The following is a 6000-nucleotide window of genomic DNA, read 5'->3' as shown; positions in this document are numbered from 1 at the left end:
TGTGCAAAGCACTGTTCTAAGCACTGGGGAGGTTACAAGGTGATCAGGTTGTCCCACTGGGGGCTCACAGTCTTAATCCCCATTTTACAGATGAGGTCACTGAGGCCCAGAGAAGTGACTTGCCCAAAGTCACCCGGCTGACAATTGGCGGAGCTGGGATTTGAACCCATGACCGCTGACTCCAAATAATGATAATAATAATAATAATGGCATTTATTAAGCGCTTACTATGTGCAAAGCACTGTTCTAAGCGCTGGGGAGGTTACAATGTGATCAGGTTGTCCCACCAGGGGCTCACAGTCTTAATCCCTATTTTACAGATGAGGTCACTGAGGCCCAGAGAAGTGACTTGCCCAAAGTCATCCAGCTGACAATTGGCGGAGCTGGGATTTGAACCCATGACCGCTGACTCCAAATAATAATAATAATAATAATGGCATTTATTAAGCGCTTACTGTGTGCAAAGCACTGTTCTAAGCGCTGGGGAGGTTACAAGGTGATCAGGTTGTCCCACCGGGGGCTCACAGTCTTAATCCCCATTTTACAGATGAGGTCACTGAGGCCCAGAGAAGTGACTTGCCCAAAGTCATCCAGCTGACAATTGGCGGAGCTGGGATTTGAACCCATGACCGCTGACTCCAAATAATAATAATAATAATAATGGCATTTATTAAGCGCTTACTATGTGCAAAGCACTGTTCTAAGCGCTGGGGCGGTAACAAGGTGATCAGATTGTCCCACCGGGGGCTCACAGTCTTGATCACATTGTAAACTCCCCAGTGCTTAGAACAGTGCTTTGCACATAGTAAGCGCTTAATAAATGCCATTGTTACTATTATTATTATTATTGTTAAGTCACTTCCCTTCTCTGGGCCTCAGTTACTTCATCTGGAAAAGGGGGATTGACTGTGAGCCCCCCGTGGGACAACCTGATCACCTTGTAAATTCCCCAGCGCTTAGAACAGTGCTTTGCACATAGTAAGCGCTTACTAAATGCCATTGTTATTAATCCCCATTTTACAGATGAGGTAACTGAGGCCCGGAGAAGTGACTTGCCCAAAGTCACCCAGCTGACAATTGGCGGAGGCGGCATTTGAACCCATGACCGCTGACTCCAAATGCCGGGTTCTTTCCACTGAGCCACGCAGCTTAAGAAACGCCATCATTATTATTGTTATTATTATGGTAGGTGCTTAGTAAATGCCATTATTATTATTGTTATTATTATTATAGTAAGCGCTTAGTAAATGCCATTATTATTATTATTACTACTACGTGCCAAATACATAAATGCCATCATTATTATTGCTACTATTATGGTAGGTGTTTAGTAAATGCCATTATTATTGCTATTATTATTATAGTAAGCGCTTAGTAAATGCCATTATTATTATTATTATTATTACTACTAAGTGCCAAATACACGCTGCGGTGGAAGCGACGGTTCCCGTCCCGCCCAGGGGTCACAGATGAGGAAACTGAGGCCCAGAGAGAGGAATATCTGCCGGACGAGGCCGGGAGTCAGGAAGACCTGGGTTCTCATCCCATCTCCTCCGCTTTGCTGGATGACCGTGGGTAAGTCACTTCCCTCGCCCGGGCCTCAGTTCCCTCATCTGAAAAATGGGGATGAAGACCGTGAGCCCCACGCGGGACGGGGCCTGCGTCCAACGTGATTAACTTGCGTGGGCCCCAGCGCTTAGGACAGCGCCCGGCACATAGTAAGCGCAGCTCCGCCAATTGTCAGCTGGGTGACTTTGGGCAAGTCACTTCTCTGGGCCTCAGTTCCCTCATCTGTCAAATGGGGATGAAGACTGGGAGCCCCCCACCTGCCCGGGGGACAACCTGATCACACAGTAAGCGCTCAATAAATACGATTGAATGAATGAATGAATGACCTTGTAACCTCCCCAGTGCTTAGAACGGTGCCTTGCATAGTAAGCACTTAATAAATGCCATCATTATTATTATTATCATCATTATTAAAGCAGTGTGGCTCAGTAGAACGAGCACAGGCTTTGGAGTCAGAGGTCATGGATTCGAATCTCGCTCCACCACGTCTGCTGTGTGACTTTGGTAGCTTCGCTGAGCCTCAGTTACCTCATCTGTAAAATGGGGATTAAAAATAATAATAATTTTGGTATTTGTTAAGCGCTTACTATGTGCAAAGCACTGTTTTAAGCGCTGAGCGCTGTTCTAAGACTGTGAGCCCCCCGTGGGACAACCTCATCACCTTGTATCCTCCCAGCGCTTAGAACAGTGTTTTGCACATAGTAAGCACTTAAATGCCATTATTATTATTATTATTATTATTAATAAATACCACCATCATTGTCTGGGACGCCCAACCCCCACCCAGCTGCAGGGCTGCGCTCCCCAGCCCTGCCCTCTGCCAAGATGCCACGTGGTCTTTAAAAAATACTATTTATTCTTCTGCATTTTCCCCCCAAGCCTCCTTCGTTCATTCAATCGTATTTATTGAGCGCTTACTGTGGGCCTCCTTCATTCATGAATTCATTCAAAAGTATTTATAGACTGCCTACCTCCTTCATTCATTCAAAAGTTGTATCAAGCGCTTACTGTGTGCAGAGCACTGTACTAAGCGCTTGGGAAGTACAAGTTGGCAACATATATAGTCCCTGCCCTCCGCCAAGATGCCACGTGTGGGTCTTTAAAAAATACTATTTATTCTTCTGCATTTTCCCCCCAAGCCTCCTTCGTTCATTCAATCGTATTTATTGAGCGCTTACTGTGGGCCTCCTTCATTCATGAATTCATTCAAAAGTATTTATAGACTGCTTACCTCCTTCATTCATTCAAAAGTTGTATCAAGCGCTTACTGTGTGCAGAGCACTGTACTAAGCGCTTGGGAAGTACAAGTTGGCAACATATATAGTCCCTACCCAACAAGGGGCTCCATATACATGAGTCGGGGCCCGGTGAGAGCGCTTTAAAGCATGTATCAAGCGCTTACTGTGTGCAGAGCACTGTACTAAGCGCTTGGAAAGTACAAGTTGGCAACATATATAGTCCCTACCCAACAACGGGCTCTATATACACAAGTTGGGGCCCAGTGAGAGCACTTTAAAGCATGTATCAAGCGCTTACTGTGTGCAGAGCACTGTACTAAGCGCTTGGGAAGTACAAGTTGGCAGCATATATAGTCCCTACCCAACAACGGGCTCTATATACATGAGTCAGGGCCCAGTGAGAGCGCTTTAAAGCATGTATCAAGCGCTTACTGTGTGCAGAGCACTGTACTAAGCGCTTGGGAAGTACAAGTTGGCAGCATATATAGTCCCTGCCCTCCACCAAGATGCCATGCGTGGGTCTTTAAAAAATACTATTTATTCTTCTGCATTTTCCCCCCAAGCCTCCTCCACTCATTCAATCGTATTTATTGAGCGCTTACTGTGGGCCTCCTTCACTCATTAATTCATTCAAAGGTATTTATACAGCGCTTACCTCCTTCATTCATTCAAAAGTATGTATCAAGCGCTTACTGTGGGCAGAGCACTGTACTAAGCGCTTGGGAAGTACAAGTTGGCAACATATATAGTCCCTACCCAACAACGGGCTCTATATACATGAGTCGGGGCCCAATGAGAGCGCTTTAAAGCATGTATCAAGCGCTTACTGTGTGCAGAGCACTGTACTAAACGCTTGGGAAGTACAAGTTGGCAACATATATAGTCCCTACCCAACAACGGGCTCTATATACATGAGTCGGGGCCCAGTGAGAGCGCTTTAAAGCATGTATCAAGCGCTTACTGGGTGCAGAGCACTGTACTAAGCGCTTGGGAAGTACAAGTTGGCAACATATATAGTCCCTACCCAACAACGGGCTCTATGTACGAGTCGGGGCCCAGTGAGAGCACTTTAAAGCATGTATCAAGCACTTACTCATCATCAACATCATCAATCGTATTTATTGAGCACTTACTATGTGCAGAGCACTGTACTAAGCGCTTGGGAAGTACAAATTGGCAACATATAGAGACAGTCCCTACCCAACAGTGGGCTCTATATACATGAGTCGGGGCCCAACGAGAGCGCTTTAAAGCATGTATCAAGCGCTTACTATGTGCAAAGCACTGTACTAAACGCTTGGGAAGTACAAGCTGGCAGCATATATAGTCCCTACCCAACAAGGGGCTCTATATACATGAGTCAGGGCCCAGTGAGAGCGCTTTAAAGCATGTATCAAGTGCTTACTGGGTGCAGAGCACTGTACTAAGCGCTTGGGAAGTACAAGTTGGCAACATATAGAGTCCCTACCCAACAGCGGGCTCTATGTACGAGTCGGGGCCCAGTGAGAGCACTTTAAAGCATGTATCAAGCGCTTACTCATCATCAACATCATCAATCGTATTTATTGAGCACTTACTATGTGCAGAGCACTGTACTAAGCGCTTGGGAAGTACAAATTGGCAACATATAGAGACAGTCCCAACAGTGGGCTCTATATACATGAGTCGGGGCCCAACGAGAGCGCTTTAAAGCATGTATCAAGCGCTTACTATGTGCAAAGCACTGTACTAAGCGCTTGGGAAGTACAAGCTGGCAGCATATATAGTCCCTACCCAACAAGGGGCTCTATATACATGAGTCGGGGCTCAGTGAGAGCGCTTTAAAGCATGTATCAAGCGCTTACAGTGTACAGAGCACTGTACTAAGCGCTTGGGAAGTACAAGTTGGCAACATATAGAGTCCCTACCCAACAAGGGGCACGAGTCGGGGCCCGGTGAGAGCGCTTTACATCCCAGACATAGAAAGGGAAAACCAAAACCATCACATTCCCAACACGATCCCAGATAGGATCTCGGTTTGTCGGGAGCGGGGGTGTTTTCCAAACGTTCCCAAACGCACACACGTTTAGCGCCCGCTCCGGCGGAACGATTCCCTATCGCGCAGCCCACGAGAGTTAAAAGGTAACGGAAGCGTGAGCATAGTAAGTGCTTAATAAATGCCATCATTTTCATTATGATAATGATGATGGCATCAAGTACATAGTAAGTGCTTAATAAACGCCATCACTATCATTATGATGATGATGGCATTAAGCACATAGTAGCGTGGCTCAGTGGAAATGATGATGGCATTTATTAAGCGCTTACTATGTGCAAAGCACTGTTGTAAGCGCTGGGGAGGTTACAAGGTGATCAGGTTGTCCCATGGGGGGCTCACAGTCTTAATCCCCATTTTACAGATGAGGGAACTGAGGCCCAGAGAAGTGAAGTGACTTGTCCAGAGCCCGGGCTTTGGAGTCAGGGGTCATGGGTTCGAATCCCGGCTCCGCCACATGTCTGCTGCGTGACCTCGGGCAAGTCACTTCACTTCTCCGAGCTTCAGTTCCCTCATCTGTAAAATGGGGATGATGACTGTGAGCCCCACGTGGGACAACCTGATCACCTTGTATTACCCCCAGCGCTTAGAACAGTGCTTTGCACATAGTAAGTGCTTAATAAATGCCATCATTATTATTATTATTAACACCCCTTTGGCCCTAACTCTAACCACCCCCCCCATCTTCCTGACCGGAGCCCCTCGTGCCTTCCTTTCTTCTGGACCGATCCGGGCCCGAAGGGGCCACGGATCCGGGAAGTCCCCACCGGCTTTCGGAGGGAGTTTTCCGATCGCCCCCCGGGAGTGTCGGCCTACTTTGGAGAAGCGGCGTGGCTCAGAGGTCGTGGGTTTTCATCCCGGCTCCGCCACTTAGCCGCTGTGTGACCTTGGGTAAGTCACTTCACTTCTCTGTGCCTCAGTTCCCTCACCTGGAAAATGGGGATGAAGACCGGGCGCCCCACGTGGGACCGCCTGATCACCCCGTATCTCCTCCAGCGCTTAGAACGGTGCTTGGCATATAGTAAGAGCTTAACAAATACCAAAATTACTATCATTCAGCAAAAGCGGTAGAAACCGTCGGTCAAATTCTGGTTCTCGGGGCGCACCGTGTAACCCCCTCCCGCCGTGCCGCTGTGTACTAAGCGCTTCCCAAGCGCT

This window comes from Tachyglossus aculeatus, chromosome Y4 (genome assembly GCF_015852505.1).
Source record: "Tachyglossus aculeatus isolate mTacAcu1 chromosome Y4, mTacAcu1.pri, whole genome shotgun sequence".
NCBI lineage: Eukaryota > Metazoa > Chordata > Mammalia > Monotremata > Tachyglossidae > Tachyglossus > Tachyglossus aculeatus.
Note: the sequence above shows the minus strand (reverse complement) of the source record.